The following is a 19,546-nucleotide window of genomic DNA, read 5'->3' as shown; positions in this document are numbered from 1 at the left end:
AAGGCATGGAATGTTAAACCTCAGCGTGATACGGAATGCTTGTGCTCTTGATATGGGAAAATAAATGTGATGATCTTTGTCACTTGCACTCCTTTGATGTGTATGTACGTAAAAGACAGCTTGGCATGGTCACTCACTGAATGTGGGTAGCAGATACGGATCTGGGTTTAACAGAGTAAAAGTTATCTATACTTTGCTTCTTGTAATAATAATAATCATAATAATAATAAAGGGCATTTGTAAAAGCGCACAGCTACCTCAACGAGGTGTCCGGGCACTAGAGCGGATCACAACAGAGAAGAAGGGCAGGCCACTAATCCCTTACTCTTACCATTCCCTACATTCTCCCCTGTAGACTGCTGCTGTCTTTCCTTGGCAGGCTTTTATTTCCTCTTAGCCACAGTGCTTGTTCTTCAGGCAAGAGCTTTTGGCTGTATGAACTGCAGCTAGGTCAATGATGTGCCTGCAAAAGGATGAGTTCCAATTCCTGTTTCCTAAGCCACCAGGAAGACCAAGTGACTGCAGTGTTTGGTGGGCTTCCCCAGATCCCACTTAGAAGGTGGAATGGTGAGACAAGTGTCAGAGCAAGGTAAAAGGAAATAAAACATTTGGAATTGGTGCTTCGAGTGGGGCTGAGGAGTTTTTGTTTGCGTGTATGTGCGATAGAAAGAGAACACATCTGGATGTTTACTTTTGTTTTGTATGATAATTTGTATCCATTGCAGTTCTTCATCACATAGGTCTCCACATTTGATTTTAGACTAAAGTCCTAGATGTTTTTTTTTTACACTGTTTTATTTCTTATTTGTCAATGGCACGTCAATGCACTTAGAAATAAAAATGAGTTTACAATAACCAGCAATTTCATTAACAGTTTATACACTTGTTAAAATGCGTTATGACAATACATGGTGACTAAATGGAACAAACCTGGTGAATAAAAGGAAATACCCAACCTTTTCAATACAAATTCTCTGTTTTAAAAATAAGGAGACAAAAAGCCACAGATATTTTCAATTTCAATCGAAAATATATTGAAGTAGAAGCATTGCAATTCCTTAATCACAATAGTGATAATGTAAGAAAAAGGTTCCTACATATTATATTTTATTACAATAAAACCAGACCTAACATCTTCTTTCATGATTTGAATATATATTATCGGAAGTGGTGTGCATATGTGTGTGTGTGTATATATATATATATATATATATATATATATTCACTTCAAAAACCATAGGTTTCACACATGTTATAGTTAGCAGGACATTTCACTCGTGAAAAACCAATGAAATTCCACCGTTATAGTTAGTTCAGGTAACTATAACTCACGCGACCGCAATCCACTGCTGATGACGTCAGATATTACATCACTGTATTTAGACACTTATTTACCCATTTCTTCTTCCATTATCCTTTCGCTATACATATATTACAAATATTTATTTTACAGAAAGACACATATGTCATCAGTGATGTAATATCTGACGTCATCAGCAGTGGATTGCGGTTGCGTGAGTTATAGTTACCTGAACTAACTATAACGCTGGAATTTCATTGGTTTTTCACGAGTGAAATGTCCTGCTAACTATAACATGTGTGAAACCTATGGTTTTTGAAGTGAATTTGCAAGGTTTTTGAAATGCTAATTCCTAACTATAACGTGTGTGAAACCTACGTTTTTTTCAGTGAATTTGTACGTTTTTTTAAATGCTAAGTTATGTATTTATTAATATATTTTTTTTTTAACACTTGTGCACCGTGCGCGCACGGCGCGCACACGGTGCGCTTCCCGCACCGTGCGCGCGCGGTGGGCACGCGGTGCGCTTTGCGCACCGTGCGCCCACTTTACGTAGTTCGTGCCGTGCGCGCACGCTGCGCGACCTTCGCGGAATTTTTCCCGTTTGCGCAGTGCGCGAAGGGTGCGCGCACTCCGCGATTTTTCGAAAAAAATAAAAATCTTTTTTTGGCTCTTGGGGGTCCTTCTGGGACCCCCTGACAAAGGCTAGGGGGTGAGGAACAGTCCACCCTGCCCCCTTTTCAAGTTCTCCACCTTTGTTTTTCACCTCCTCTGAGTGCGAGAGACAAAATGGCGGCCGACACGTCCTGGTTTCGACCGATTCGAATGTTTACTAAGATCTAACAACCAATCAGAATTGCGCTCGCGCACGGTGCACGCGTATAGATATTTATATGCCTTTAAATGCTATTTTCTCAGAAAATACTGAACAGATTTACACCAGACCTGCAAAAGGCACTTCCTTGACCTTATGGCTACCTCTCTGCCAAATTTGACGTAATTCTGTTCAGCCGTTCGGGCTGTAGCTGCGACTAAAGTCCCTATGGAAAAATGCATGGGGAAAACGCGTTTTGGGAACTCCCTTTTTCTCAGCCCCCGCATGACGAATCCCCCCGAGACTTTCAGGGAAGGAGCTGAACGGAGCGCCCCATTAGTTTTGAAAATTTCGCGAGGATTCGTCAATCGGCGCCAAAGTTATTCAAAATAGAATTTTGAGATTTCCTATGGAAACTCGGTCCTAACTATAACTATCTACTGGCGACCGCCAGTAGATAATATATATATGTATATATATATTATCTACTGGCGGTCGCCAGTTGATAGTTATAGTTAGGACCGTGTTTCCATAGGAAATCCGCAACATTCTATTTGGAATAACTTTGGCGCCGGTTGACGAATCCTCGCGAAATTTTCAAAATAGGTGGGGCGCTCCGCTCCTACCCTGAAAGTCTCAGGGGGATTCGCCAAGCGGGGGCTGAGAAAAAAGGGGGGTCCCAAAACGTGTTTTCCCCATGCAATTTTCCATAGGGACCTTTAGTCCAAGGTACAGCCCGAATGGCTGAAAAGAATTACTTGAAATTTGGCAAAGAGGTAGTCCTCAGCTCAGGGATGTGCCTTTTGCATATATGGAGTCAATCTGTTCAGTAGTTCCTGAGAAAATCAAAAGTAAAATCATATATATATCTGGGCGGAGCCTAACCACACATCTCATCCTGAGATCTGATTGGCTGTCAGCACTTCATCCAAGAAGTGTTGGCAGCCATCTTGGGACCAATATACATGATAGCACCTCATTAAAAAGCATTGCAGTTAATAGAAGGTTTTAAGACTTTAGTTACATTATAAATCATTTGTTGATGGTACCATACTCATTTAAGGAATTGTGGTGTGTTCTAAGGTGATTTTACCATGTGAAAAAGCCTTCTGCTGTGATATCATGAACCATGTTTTAGAGAAAACTATTTTCTCATGCTTTTCCCACAGAGGTTTGAAAGGTGATCTATAAGCTAAACTGAGAGCATATTTTCTGTAAATTCACATTATCTTTCTCAGTCATGTGAGAATGAAGTCTGACATTCTCAGTAAAACATGTACATCCAACAAGGACAGAGACTGTCAGTTGATTCCTTTGTGTTCTACTGCAGCTTCCCAGAGTGTTCTAAAGAACAACTAGAGCGCTAACAGTCTTACTTATGACAAAAGTATGGCTAACCTGAAGCCATCTTGATTGGAATAAAGTTGTAACACTTAAAACATTTAATTTGAAAAGGAACACAATGAGGGGGTTCATTTTGCCATATAAATTATGATTAGTGCTGCAGAAAGAAAAACACATTTTGACTTCTGAAATCCTCTTTTATTTCATAAAAAAATTCTGACATGCAGACTGAAACATGCACTTTCAATACCAGCAGCAGATTTGCCTGGTGAGCAGTAGCTTTACTACAGTGATCTAATGAGCAACTAGAGTGCTAACATTCAGAATTTATGGAAAATGTGTGACACATCTGAATGCCTTCTTGATGGAATCAAAGTAAAAAACTGAAAGTATTTCCTACTGAGGAGACTGCAGTTAATGAGGAAATTAGGAAACTTCATAACAAATAAATCTCCCAAGATGGCCACCAGAGACAAAAGAGCCCAAATGTAGCCCAAATGTAGCCCAAATATCACCCAGATGTAGCCCAAATGTAGCCCAATGACAGAACGTCCCAGAGTGTTCTTAAGATCAACTAGAGCGCTTACTGTCTTACTTATGACAAAAGTATGGCATACCTGAAGCCATCTTGATTGGAATAAACTGGTAACACTTAAAATATTTAATTTAAAAAGGAACACAATGAGGGGGTTAATTTTGCCATAGAAATTATGATTAGTGCTGAAGAAAGAAAAATTAGGGCATATTTTGAGTGACTTCTCAAATCCTCTTCTATTTCATTAAAAAATTCTGATATGCAGACTGAAACATGCACTTCTAATACTAGCAGCAGACTTCCGTGGTGAGCAGTAGCTTTACTACAGTGATCTAATGAGCAACTAGAGTGCTAACATTCAGAATTTATGGCAAATGTGTGACATATCTGAATTTGATGGAATTAACCCCTTCAGTGCCCATGACGAGATGGTCTCGTCATGGGCCGCGGTTGCGCTGTGCCCATGACGAGACCATCTCGTCATGAACCCCGCCCGCTAATACAAAGCGCGGCACAGGGCGGGGAAAGGGCGGGGCATGCAAGGGGTTAAAGTAAAAAACTGAAAGCATTTCCTACTGAGGAGACTGCAGTAAATGAGGAAATTAGGAAACTTCATAACAAATAAATCTCCTAAAATGGCCACCAGAGACAAAAGAGCCCAAATGTAGCCCAAATGTAGCCCAAATATCACCCAAATGTAGCCCAAATGTAGCCCAATGACAGAAGTGTGCAAAACACTTTTTTTGTGTGTATTTGCAGTTTTATATAGTGCAGACTTGTCAGGTATTGGAGTGCTTTACATGAGCATTGGTTACATCACACAAGATCAAATTCATTTTGGTTGTAGACATGGGGAGATTAAGTGATTTGACCAGAATCACAGAATGTTGTGCTGAAGCAGAAACTCCAACCTGGATACCCAGTTGCAAAGTCTGCAGCTCTGGAAGTAACACCACACCCTCTCCCCTTGGATGCAACATTTAATCAAGTGGTCAACTGGATAAAAAAACTAAGATTACAAATAATTTAAAAGTTCTTTGTTGCTATTTGAAAACTCAGAAAATATGTCCTCATTTTAGTTTTTTAGAGTACTAACAATAATTTTGATGCAAATAAGACCATCTCATATATGTAATTTCTAAAGGAAATGCTCTAGGCATTACAGTTTTGATTACATCAAGATGACGTCAGGCGTTCCACACTTTTGTAATAAATATAGAATGTTAGCAATCTAGTTGTTCATTGGGATACTGTTGAGAGGCAGAGGCCAGGGGCACGGACTCTGAAAATTGAAGGCAGGTAGGAGAGTGCAGAGGCAACAATTTGACCACACTAGGCAGGCAGGAAGGGCAGTGGCAGCACAACAGACTATGGAGGGCAGTGGAAAGGGGGGCAGGGGCTACAAACCAACAATACAGGACTGGCAAGAGAGGCTGTGGTGATGTAATAGACCATTGTGGGCAGAAGGAAGAGGCAGTGGTCATACAACCATACATGCTAACAGACCCGTTTCAGCCAGGAAACGTCCAATGTTTTTAAGCTCAAATGGGCTTTACTTGATCTGGTTCCTGTCTACAATCTTCTCTTTTTCAATGTAACTCAAAGGGGAAAATCAATACCACAGATTTATTTCAAAATCTCCCTCTTACCAAGTTCAAAATGTTCGCAAGTATGGTACATTGGATCATGGTAGGCAGGAGAAATTGGGGTAGGGACATGGACTCGGATAACAGAGAACAGGAGGGACATTGAGAGGTGCACCAAACTAACCCTACAGGGCAGGCATCAGGGTTTGCAGCAGCACAATACACCACACAGGGCATGCGGGACGGGATTGCAGCACAACAATCCATAGAAAGCAATAGGGAGGGGACAGGACCATGCACATGGACAACAGACAACAGAGGGGAAAGAGGCAATGGTAGCTAGCTGACCATAATGGACAGACAGGAGAGAAAGCTGCAGCATAACAGACCATAAAGGGCAGGAGGGACGGATCAGGGGCATTACAATGGAACCGACAAGCCAGGAAGGAGGGAATAGAGGTCTGCACATGGAAACAGAGGGCTGGGGGCAAGGGGGCAGGGCAGGAGCAGCAAGATGACCATGGAGGTCAGGCAGGATGGGCACTAGAAACAAGACACACCATGGAGAGCAACAGTGAGACGGATGGCATACACACAGACCATGGAGGGAAGGTGGGAGGGGGTCAGGAGCAGCTAGCTGACCACACAGGGAATGTGGGAGGGGCCATGGCAGCACAGAAGACCATGCATGGCAAGCGAGAGGGTTAGTGGCAGCACAATGGCTATGATGGGCAAGAAGGAGGGTGCAGGGGCATGCACAAAGGACCATGGAGGATAGAAGGGAGGGTCAGGACCTGGGCACAGACAAGAGAGTTCATGGGAAGGGGCCTCACAACAGACCGGGCGGGGCAGGCAGGAGGAGCAGTTGCAGCACAACAGACCAGGGAGGGCAGAAGGGTGTGGCAGTAAAATGGACCATGAAGGACAGGAGGAAGGGAATAGGGGCATGGCATGTGGACAGGCAGGGTGGACGTGGCAGGGACAGGTTACAGTCATCTGACAATGCTAGGCAGGTGGGAGGGGAGTGGCAGCTCAACAGAACACTCAGAGTAGATAGGAGTGGCAGGTCCATGGAACATGGTGGTCAAAAAGGATGGAGCATGGGCATGCACAAAGACATCGGAGGGCAGGGGGAAGGAGAATAGGGGCAGCAAGCTAAGCACAGAGGCTAAGCAGGAGGTCAATGATTGCCCATAGAATTGGGCAATGGAGGGCAGGAGGAGTGGACTGGTACATCATGCTAAATGGAGGGCAGTGGCAGCACATCAGACCATGCATGGCAGGAGGGAGGAGGCTAGTCCATGGATTCAGACAACAGAGGATGGGGAGGAGGTGGATGGGGCAGCAAGCTAACTGTTCATAGAAGGTGGGTATTAGGAACTTTATTGTTTTTAAAATGTGTGTCTGTGCGAACTACTTAAAATATGAACAAGTATGCAGCATAATCTCACTTTTATTCAGGAAGAAGAGGACGTTTGGGACTGTGACTCCGGGCTCACTTGGCAGAAACATCCCCTGACCTTCCACCCCCCATCGCAAAATGTAATGCCCGTGAAAAGGGTAGGTGGACGCAGTGTTATATAGAACATAGTCCTGAGAGCACGATTGAAAATGAAAACTAGATATAGTATATGGTATAAACTATGCACCAAAAAGTGTGATATAAGATGAACCGGGGCGTGAAATATAATATGCAATACATTGTGCGCAATGACAGATTCATTGGAGAGCGCGAGATAGCACAGGCACTAGCGCTTGCTATGTGATATGCGCCTTGGAGTGTAATATGCACAGGGCAGTGTTGTGTAACCTAAGTAGTCTCTAAAGTTGTAATATAAAATATGTGCTGGGTAGCGTAACATTGCATATGCACTGTGACAAAGATATGGATCCCAGATTGTAATAAGTATGGCATAGCGCTGTGCTTTATAACATAGGCTTCGAGGAAGGCACGTTAGATGGGGCAATATAACCCGTGCGAAGGCAAGTGTGGCATGACATATTCACGGGGTGGTGTTACAGTGCACATGGGCTAGAGAGTGTCATAGCATAAGCACTAGATGGTGGAATACAACACAGAGGTGTGTGGCACTCGGCAGGCAATGGTGGGTGTAACACAGCATTGGGCTCAGCCAGGAGCACTCTGTGACTCTCAAGTGAGGTTTGTCTCCTTTCCAGAGAGTAAAATAAAAAGTATTACACATCCGGCGGTGGATGTGTGTTTTATTAACCGTGAGGGGGTTTCTTGCATAGTTTGGTCGAATTTTTGGCGAATCCCCTTTGAACGGCTTGGTGTGCATGTGTATTAAATGTGCCCGTCAATAGCTACCCATGTTTGTATAAATAAACGACAAGGGTGTCTACTTGGAGAGTACCCACCAGCGGGGGTGCCGGGATTAGGCACGGTAGGGTGTCAGACATGTCAGAGCTTCAATAGCGGTGTGAATACATTCTACGTGGATTCATTGTATGCATAGTCGCCTTTTAATGAATATCACGCAAATCGTCATGGTGATAGGTACATACGGTTTGTCCAGCAACACAGCCCCCCTCCTAAAGAATAAAAAAAAATGTTTTTAAAAAAAGGCCATGACCCGGGGGTTGGGGTCCCCGGGGCCGATTAAGGCCTTGGGAGGGCCAAATAAATTTTTTTCAACAAAAAAAAATTAGGGTGCAGGCCCTGGGGGATGGGGTCCACAGGGTAATAAATTAGAAAAAGAAAGGGGGCCACACAGCCCTCCTTCTTAAAAATAAATAAATAAAAGACCGGCATCGCGCCGGAGGCCATGCCCCCTTCTTGCAGCACTCTGCAAACACGCCCCCTGGCCAGTTGTAAGTTGAGGAATTAATTCCCCTTCAATACTGAGGGTCCCTTAGGGCCAACTAGCCCAACAGGTATCTCCAGTATGCGCCAGGGAGCTGCGTTGCAGACAGGTGTTCTGAGGCCACGCCACTTTTTACACCTTCATGCAACACAGCTCTGTGGCGCTTACTGGAGGTACCTAGTGGGCTAGTTTGACCCTAGGGACCCTTAGGATTCAAGGGGACTTAATCTCTCAACTCAGAACGGCCACAGGGCGTGTTTAAACAGTGGTGAAGGGAGGGGACGGGGCCTGAGCCGACGTGTGCAAGCACGCCCAGTGGCACGTTTTTAAGCTGGGGAAATAATTCCCTTTCAATCCTGAGGGACCCTGGGGTCCAACTAGCCCACCAGATGCTTCCAGTAAGCACCACTGCTCTGCGTTGCAGAGAGGTGGCGCAGGCCGTGCCACTTTTTACACCTCTCTGCAACGCAGCTCTGTGGCGCCTACTGGAGGTACCTAGTGGTCTAGTTGGACCCTAGGGACCCTCAGGATTCAAGGGGACTTAATCTCCCAACTTAAAATGGCTACAGGGTGTGTTTACACAGTGGGGAAGGGAGTGGACGGGCCATGAGGTGACGTGTTCAAACACGCCCTGTGGTGCGTTTTAAGAGGTAGTTTTAATCCCCTGCCCTATTATATACTAGGGGCTTACAGAGGAGGTCATGCTAATCACAGGGGGACCCCAACGCATAGTGTGCCCTAGTGTATGTAAGTGGTTTCACTGTATTCTGAGTGTCTTTTAACATAGCACTGGCTCTAGGACTGCTTAGGCAGACTCAGTTACCACCAGTATCCGTCTGAAAAAGTTGAGGGTACAGGATGATTTTGCAACAAGGCTTCTTTCTGCTCTTCTGTTTGTTCTTTCTGCACGTTATATTTCTTCCTGCACTTTTCTTCGTCTTTGAGGACTTCTGTTGCTTCTTTCTGCATTTCTTTTTTTTCTTTCTGTGCGTTTTTCCTTCTTTCTTCACATGTCCTATCTCTGTAGGCATAGTTAGAAATTAGCATTTAAAAAACCTTTGAAATTCACTGAAAAAACCATAGGTTTCAGGCACGTTATAGCTAGGAATTAGCATTTAAAAAACCTTAGAAATTCACTGAAAAAACCATAGGTTTCAGGGGCGATATAGTTAGCTAGACTTTTCACTCGTACAAAACCATAGAAATTCCCCCGTTATAGTTAGTTCAGCTAACTATAACTCGCGCGCCCGCAATGCACTGCTGATGACGTCACATATTACATCACTCATGACATGGTCAGTGACATCACTCATGACATCACTGATGACATCATCCTTGTGATAGAGTGGCAGACCTCCTCTCCCCTAATATAACCTTTCATACACACATTCAAAAATAGAAATTAAAATTTTCAAATCAATGGACATACCAATACCAGTTACAACAACCTATTCAGTAATTGTAAGATCCACATACACATCCACTCATTCACCAACAGTCCTATACAGTCACTCATACATGCACTCACTCATCATATGTATTCATACACCTATACAGTCTGTTACACAACGCCACTCATCCATAAAGTTACTCACACACGTAGTCACTCATGCTAATAAAGAATCAAACATCTGTTTACCTGCATATTCAGTTATACACACACCACCACACTTACATCTACAGAAACTTACACATACTTAGTCTTTTAAACAATCACTTACAGAAACACATACTTATTCATACAGGAACTCTTTCAATCTCTCACTCTCACATATACTCACTTATATACACCAATAGTCACATATACTAGTTTAAAACATATGTAGTTACTCATAGAGACACTATTGAGACAGTCATTCACTCACTAACACACCCATGCACACACTCATCCACCCATACAGTCCTGCACACATGCTGTCTTCAACACATACAAACAGTGAGTCACTCATTCATGCACCTATGCACTACGCAATACCCCCCACCGAACCATACAGACATCAGACACTCATACTGATACTCAAAAAATCAACTAATAACCTATATAGACACTCATGTAGCTACTCACCAACCCATGCAGCCACTTATACACAAAGTGAGAGACTGATACAGATATTTACATATTTAAACATTACTCACTAAGATACACTTAATCAGTCAGTAATACAATCAATTTTTCAAAAACAAATCATCCATTTAGACATTTATATACCCATTTATTCTTCCATCGACCTTGAGATATACATATATAAAACATATATTATTTTCAGAAAAACACACATTCACTGGATGATGTCATCAGTGATGTCATTTGAGATGTCATCAGTGATGTCATGAGTGATGTCACTGATCATGTCATGAGTGATGTAATATGTGACGTCATCAGCAGTGCATTGCGGGCGCGCGAGTTATAGTTAGCTGAACTAACTATAACGGGGGAATTTCTTTTTTTTTTTTTTTTTATTGAATTTTTATTAGGCAGCTACAATATGTACAATATACATAAAACAAATTTTCCGTACTTTTAGAATACATTTAGGAAGTAGGAATTAAATGTTTGCTATGGGATAGAGAGAAGAATATAAAAAGAGAAAGAGAAAAATAAAATAAACTAAAATAGTCCGTGGCTGGGTAGAACACAAATGAATATTACATTGCAATTAATCAAGACACCAGAGAACAAAACAGGAGAATATATCCTAAAGCCTGTCTTTCCAAGAGATGATTGGCATCCAAATTGGGGCGCCACGTTGTCTAGCCTTCACACCTTTAGCTGAGTAGATTGCCATTTCTTGTTTAGCTATTCCCAAGAAACGGGTTAGCCAGACTTGGAAATTAGGGGGATCTGTGTCTTTCCATCTAGTAGCCAATATTAATCTATATACTGCCATGCCGAAAAACATAGATACCTCTTCCTCCTTACAATGGCCAAGGGTGTTATCATAACCTAACAAACATAGAGTAGGAGACATCTGAACTTTATGGCCAAAAACCTCGTCCCAAAAGTCTGATATTTTATCTTTAAGAATTGTCAATTTACTACATTCCGAAAACATATGTAATAGATGAGCCGGGCCTGACCCACACCGAGGGCATTTATCATCTGTTCGTTTCCCCCATGAAAACAGTTTTGCTCGTGTAAAATATAAATTGTATATGATCTTATAAAGTTGTGATTTCAGAGTTGCTGTTAAAAAAACATTCCCAGCAAGGGAGAGGATCTTATCTAAATCCACATTTGGATTATTTAGTTTGAGTGCCCAGCGTGATTCCGTTTTTCCCAGATCATCCTGTTGTTGTTCCAACATCAGTCGATATAATATACTTATCCTAGATTTTTTCCTTCCAGCCGCAAGTTCGAAGATAGAAACTTTCCTCATGGAAATATGAGAAAGCTTTGTGGAAAGAATAGAGTTGATTTGAATATATTTAAAAAGATCAGAAGCCGGAATATTATATTTAGATTGAAGGTTGGAGAATCTCATACTGGGCGGCGCATCTAAAAAATCTCCCACTGATAGCAACCCAAGGGCCTCCCATCTTTTAGCAATATCATCATTGACTTGTCTAGAGAAAAGGAAAGAGTGCCATAAAGGTGTATATCTATTAATTTTAGAGATATCAATATGTTTACTAATTTTCCTCCAAACCCTCCAAGCATTGTCTATGATTTTAAATTTAACCGTCTTATAGTATGATGGTTCAATTTGTCGCAGCAGTAGCCCTTTTGCTTTCTCCCCTACAGCTAGCTCGTATATAGAAGGGATACGTATACTAGCTGTGTCAAAATATGGAGGACTTATGTTAAGTAAGGGAAACATCCCTTGGAGAAGGCTAGTCCAAAAATATAGGCTTATGTTCGGAAGCCCTAATCCCCCTCTCTCCTGCGGAAGAGATAACAATTTTGAGGATCTCCTGATTTTGCCATAGCCCCAAACAAACTTAGAGATTTGTGTTTCTAGAGTTTTGATCAACTTATCCTCAACAAGAATGGGAATTGCACGGAATAAATACAATATCCTTGGGAAAATATTAATTTTAACAAAATTAGTCCTACATGTAATTGAAAGATTGAGGCTGTTGACCCGGAGTAGATCCTTTTTAATGTTTACAAGCATGGGGTCGTAGTTAAGTTTGTTAATATTTGCAATCTGTGGAGATATACACACACCCAAATAAACTGCATTAGTTGCTTTTCGAGAATCGTTGAATAAGGTGTTCTTAGTACAAATAACCACAGTTTTCCCACTATTCAGTGGATACCCAGACATAGCCCCGAAAGATCTAGTTATTTTCTCAATTTCTTCTATTGCCTCGTAAGGGTAGGGTGTCACAACCGCCACGTCATCGGCATACGCCAATATCTTAGTTTCGTACATGCCGGTTTTAATTGGTTTTATGACAGTACTTGCCAATAGTTTCTCAATCAGGAGGTTTATATATAGGGCAAACAGTATCGGCGAGTAGGGGCAATTTATTCTTCCATCCACCTTGAGATATACATATATAAAACATATATAATTTTCAGAAAAACACACATTCACTGGATGATGTCATCAGTGATGTCATTTGAGATTTCATCAGTGATGTCATGAGTGATATCACTGACCATGTCATGAGTGATGTAATATGTGACGTCATCAGCAGTGCATTGCGGGCGCGCGAGTTATAGCTAGCTGAACTAACTATAACAGGGGAATTTCTATGGTTTTGTACGAGTGAAAAGTCCAGCTAACTATATCGCCCCTGAAACCTATGGTTTTTTCAGTGAATATATATATAGATATTTATATATATATATATATATATATACGCGCTCCGGTTCCACTTTAAAACGAAGCACTCCCAGGCGGGTGCGGATTTGCGGCTGTGGATGCCGCACTGTATGCCCGCTCTATTCTCCTCAATTATGAAAGAATTTTCGCACTCTCGGGGACGTAAAAGGAAAACTTTATTCTCCAATGGCCAGCAACAAATGCGTTTCGGCGAACTGCCTTCTGCGGTGTTGATGACACACCGGAGAGAACCATGTTTATAAAAACAGAGAAACAAAAAAGGGACCAGCGTGTTCATTATACTGGACGCGCCATTTTTAAAAGGTTCTATATGAACCAGCATTTCATATTCACCTCATTGCTGACATGAAATCATGCTTTTATACCATAATTTTATACATCAATGAACCTCAATTGTGAATAAACATAATTGCATATCATCACCATAAAGTTCATAATTATAAAACAAATTTCACAATTGTTGTTTTATAAACATCTTCCAAACACATATCATCATTCGTATATCGGTTTTGCCATGTGCTAAATAATTAGGTATATATTAATTGTCTCGCAGTGGATCGGCAATGGTCCCTGCTTTGTCTCACTTCAAATACAATGCCTTATTGCAGTCTACTGTTAAGTCGGGGCTTACGTTATTTTTATTTTCATTTTCATTTTCATTGTTATTATTTGTTATTATTTTTTATTTATGTTTTACTTTGCAATTTCAATAATGATTAGGAAAACAAATTCATGTAGCGATTACAACTTCAATTGCGATTGTTCCTGTCTATTATCCCAATTCATATTAATCCCAGATGATAACTAAATATATCAGAATCAGGAACCTATATGTACCGCTAACTCTTCTCCACTGTTCAGGCCTTTTGGAAACTTTGTGAGTAAGTCTATTATATAACGGGACTCGAGTCTCCACAATTTGCGGACCCGGTCACCCCCTCGGACATTTAGGGGAACGGAATCCGAACCATAAAATTGTAGCTGATTTCGGTCACTCTGATGTTTCTCAGCAAAATGGCGTACTACAGGGTATGCAGAATCTTTCTGATCAATAGCCCTCAGATGTTCCAATATTCTAATCTTCAGTTGATGGACCGTACTGCCTATATACTGTAGCCCACAAGGGCATACTAGGCAGTATACTGCATATGGTGTACTACAAGTGATACATTTGGTTATCTTCCTTTCCTTTCCTGTGTCTGGTATTTTGTATGCTAGGACCCTTTTACTGTTTGCGCAGGCTTTACACCTGCTGCACGGAAAAAAGCCCATCATTTCTTTTAACGTGCTCACTCTCTGTGGTACTTTTTCCAAATGACTTCTAACCAACATATCCCGAAGTGACCTTGCTTTCTTAAATGTCACCAGGGGATAGGCTGGAATGTCGTCACATATAATGTTGTCTGTTTTCAGAATATGCCAATTCTTTTTAAGTATATGTTTTAAATGATTGGCTTCTGCAGAATAAGGGGTAACCAATCAGAATTTACCCTTATCATCTCTCTGTTTTTCTTTATCAATTAAGAGTTTATCTCTTGGGATTCCTCTGACTTTACGCAATGTGGCATTCAATATTTTGTGATCATACCCCCTTACAGAAAACCTGGCTATGCTTTCTAAGGCAGCCACCTCAAAGTCCTTCTCTCTAGTGCTGTTCCTCTTCAGCCTAAGTAATTCACCATAGGGTATGCTTTGAACAAGTTTAGGAGGATGACTACTGGTTGCGAATAATGTAGAATTTCCTGCGGTGGACTTGCGGTATAAGGCTGTCTGAATCCTGCCCTCTTCTACAAACACTCTCAGGTCCAGGTATTCTACTGTCACTGGACTCACAGTTCCCGAGAAGTGCAAGTTAACATTATTTGTATTGAGAATATCGACATACCCAAGAGCAGAGTCCACTGTCCCCTGCCACACAATGAACAAGTCATCGATATATTGATACCACTCAACCACCTTTCCGCAATTGTTCTCGCACTCGTAGGTTTTGGGCACCTGCTCCTCCCACCAGCCAACAAACAATTTTGCATAGCTGGGAGCGAAGCAGGTGACCATCGCTGTACCAGACAACTGTCTATAATGTTGATCCTCAAATAAAAACTATGTTGTTTTTTAGGCAAAACTCCAAAAACTCAATCAACATTTGATTATGTTCTGCATATCGTAACTGTTGTTTTTCTAGATAGAATTTCACAGCTTTAACACCATCCCTATGATCTCTACAAGTATAGAGGCTAGTGATGTCGAGTACCATCAATTGGTAAGTAGGATCCCACGTAAGTTGCGTAATTCCGTTAAAAAAATCCTTTGTATCTTTCACATAGGAATCCAATTGTGCCATAAAAGGAAATAAAAAGTGATTTATAAATATTGATAAATGCTCAGTCAGACCATTCAAAGACGACACAATTGGCCTGCCCGGTGGATGCAGGCTATCCTTATGCAGTTTTGGAATGTGGTAAAAAGTGGGAACTACTGGATTTGAACTACGAAGAAATAAATGTTCTTCGTGGCCTAACATTGATTTGTTGTACCATTTTTGAATGAATTCATCATAGGTTTTTATACTCTTCTGATACATATCATTAGTTGTTTTCTGATAACATTGTTCATCTGATAGTTAGCGTAAGGCCTCCTTACAGTATTGTTGCCTAGTTTGAAGGACCAAATGTCCCCCTTTATCGGAGGGCTTTATGATTACAGACGCATCCTGTCTCAGGTTCTGTAGGGCTATTTATTCCATCTTCGATAGATTGTTCTTTTCACTCTTTGGCATATTTTTCGACCTATATCTTAAAAGATCCTTCACCACGGTTTCCGAGAACACATCTATCGCATCAAACGGCATTTGTGGGTTGAAGAGGGATTTAGATTTAAATGGACTCTCTTCTCTTTATTGCTCAATACCTACATTTCTGGCCCTTGTAGCCATATCATCATCATTAGTTGTTGAGTCTCCTTCTGTTTCTGATCGGAGATCTTCCAAGAGTTCAATTGCTGGCAGATCTTTTCCAGTCAACATGTCCGTCACAGTCAACCTTGACGTTATTCTCATAGGATCTTTCATATTCGCTCTCATTTTAAAATATTTATGCAGTTTTAATTTGCGCACAAAACTGAAAAGATCAATTCTAGTTTGTGTATCTTCCAGGTGATTACTAGGACAAAAAGTTAATCCTAGGCTTAGTACTTTGACTTAAGTCTCCAAAAGGGATTTTTCCGTTAAATTAACCACTGTTAAATCAGTGGTATCTACTGTTTTTTGGATGCCACCCCCAGCTCGTCTCGTTTTTCTGCACCTCTTTCCAGTGGTTTGTTCTTGCCTCCCCATAACCAGGACTGACGAATGATTTGAAACTCGTCGTGAAAAGGAGTCTGGATTCCCCTCCCTTCCATTGGTCTTCCTGTTTGTTCATCTCCTGATTCATTCTCTGTGAGATCAGATTCTGAGGTTTCCACTCTTTGGGGAATTTGTTTAGATCTTAAACTCAGCTCCTTTCTTGGACCATCAAATTTATAGGCAAAAGTTAAAACCCTGCCCTGTAAGTAGTCACGTAGAAATTTCTCTTGTTTACGATTTTTTATCTTCTGTTCATATTTGAGCAATCTTGCCTTCATTTGTCCCATTAGATCCTCAATCATTTTCTTATCTTCCTCTTTAGCTAGCTCCTCTTCTAACTCCTTGATCTCACTGAGCGCTTTATCACGGTCGCTCCAGGCATATTTAACCAATATTCCCAGTGTCCCTTGGCAATATTGTGCAGTATGTTCTGCCCAATCTGTCAACAGCTGCAGATCTGGGTTCTCATATGAGGGAACTGTGTAGACTCTTAAGCCTCTTGGAACTCTGTTCTCATCAATATAGCTTTGTAAGCTGGTGGCCTCCCACCACTTTCGTGTTTCGCGTTCATACATGATGTCATTTGAGATGTCATCAGTGATGTCACTGACCATCTCATGAATGATGTAATATGCGACATCATCAGCAGTGGATTGCGGGCGTGCGTGTTATAGGTAGCAGAACTAACTATAACGGAGGAATTTCAATGGTTTTGTACGAGTGAAATGTCCAGCTAACTATAACAAACCCTGAAACCTAGGTTTTTTTTTCAGTGAATTTCTAAGGTTTTTTAAATGCTAATTCCTAACTATAACATGTCTGAAACCTATGGTTTTTTTCAGTGAATTTTGAAGGTTTTTTAAATGATAATTTTTAAATGTAATAATAGTTATATGTATTTTTTTATACTGATTTTCTACAGTTTTTTAACTGTTTATTTTTACATATTTTATTTTTTAAATTACATTATATATTTTTAATATAAATGGAAATAAAAATATTTTTTCAAATATTGAAACTGAAATTTTGTTTGTTGTTGAATGTATAAGTGCAGAACTATAAGTGTGTTGGTTAGTTAGGGGACTGCATGCATAGTGGATAGGGGTTTGAAGCAGTCCATGTGCTAAGGCCTGGCTCAGTGCATGAGTACTTGGGTACTGACTGAATGATTAGAGTACTGCAAGGTAAGTGCCTGGGTGAATTTATAAGTGGTTGTGTTTTGGCGCAGTGAATGGATTACTACATGGTGCTGAATGGGTCACTAGAGGAGTGCAAGGGGAGTGACTTGGTTTTTCCTGGAAGTGTATGGATACTGACTGGGGAATTGAATGTGTGAAAGACAAGTGTGTAGGTGGTTAGAGGACTGCATGCATAGTGGATAGGGGTTTGAAGCAGTCCATGTGCTAAGGCCTGGCTCACTGCATGAAAACTTGGGTACTGACTGAATGACTAGAGTACTGCAAGGAGAGTGCCTGGGTGAATTTATAAGTGTTTGGGTTTTGGTGCATTGAATGGATTAGTACATGATGCTGAATGGGTCTCTAGAGGAGTGCAAGGGGAGTGACAGGGTGTTTGCTGGAAGTGTATGAATACTGACTGGGGAATTGAAGGTGTGAAAGACAAGTGTGAAGGTGTGAAAGACAAGTGTGTAGGTGGTTAGAGGACTGCATGCATAGTGGATAGGCGTTTGAAGCAGTCCATGTGCTAAGGCCTGGCTCACTGCATGAATACTCACACAGTGGTGAAGAGAGGGGATGGGGCCTGAGGTGACGTGTGAAAACACGTCCTGTGGCGCGTTTTAATTTGGGGAAATAATTCCCCTTCAATCCTGAGAGCCCCAGGGGGCTAACTAGCCCACCAGGTGCTTCCAGTAAGCGCCCCAGTGCTGTGTTTCAGACAGGTGGCCCAGGCCGTGCCCCTTTTTACACCTCTCTGCAACGCAGCTCTGTGGCGCTTACTGGAGGTACCTAGTGGGCTACTTGGACCCTAGGGACACTCAGGATTCAAGGGGACTTAATCTCCCAAATTAAAACGGACACAGGGCATGTTTACACAGTGGTAAAGGGAGGGGAAGGTGTAGGAAAGTGGCTCTATATATACTGGACCAAAGTAAGATACAGTGTGTATAGAGTCCCCAGTCCCCAGAGGTTTGGCAGAGGTTAAAGTTAGATATAACCTTACTCTCGAAGTGGTAGCTTAGTCAAGCAGTAAGGCAGTATCAGAGGACAGTGTGAAGCATTTGTTGTACACACTCAGCCAGCAATGGTCTCACACACTCAAGAACTGAACTTTAGGCCAATTGTTTTGTATCAAAAGATATAGTTGTTTTATTTTAGAACCAACAAGGTATCAAAATATACTTTCTCAGGATGAGTTACTTTAGTTAAATACTTTTCAAATAGGCAACAGACTTTTTGAATGCAATAGTTACAGTTTGTTGCATTAGGCAACACAATTTCAAACACAATGCAGCATTGAGCTCAATGGGAATTTCTGGCTAAATGCAATTAGTTAGTTTGTAGATTACTTTTCTAACCACAGGACTGGATCCTAGATTCAGTCCCGGGACATGAGCTGTAAACAGTTAAGTAAAAGCGTTTTGGTAACAATAGTGATTTTTAAGGAATATTATTGTATTTTAAAAGTTGACACTTAGAAACTTTTTCAGTTGGAATTACCAATGTTATCCTATGGAAGGAGATTCAAGTTACTGGTAAGTACGGTTAGAATTACTTTTCAGGATCAGTACTGGGCTCAAAGATGCAGCACTGACATCTCTCCTGATAACAGGTGAGTAAATCGGAATTCGTAGTTCGGCTGATTTTAGAGGAATATTTGTAACTTTCAAAAATCGACTGAAAGTTTTTCTGCAAAAAAGCAGGCAATGATATCCTACGGATGGAAATTCAAGTTACTGGTAAGTATGGTTAGAATTACTTTTCAGGATCAGTACTGGGCTCAAAGATGCAGCACTGAGGTCTGTCCGGTTAACAGGTGAGTAAATCGGAA

The 19,546-nt window shown here is 41.3% G+C and overlaps 1 protein-coding gene across 5 annotated transcripts in view; it reads left to right on the top strand.

The window, feature by feature from the left end:
* Positions 1-19,546, top strand: part of LOC146833904 (complement factor H-like) — a 1,264,875-nt gene that overhangs the window by 293,313 nt on the left and 952,016 nt on the right. The gene's annotated exons all lie outside the window — the stretch shown is intronic.

Source organism: Triturus cristatus, chromosome 4_2 (assembly GCF_964204655.1).
Source record: "Triturus cristatus chromosome 4_2, aTriCri1.1, whole genome shotgun sequence".
Classification (NCBI taxonomy): Eukaryota; Metazoa; Chordata; class Amphibia; order Caudata; family Salamandridae; genus Triturus; species Triturus cristatus.
Note: the sequence above shows the minus strand (reverse complement) of the source record. Positions and strands in the feature narration are given on the sequence as shown.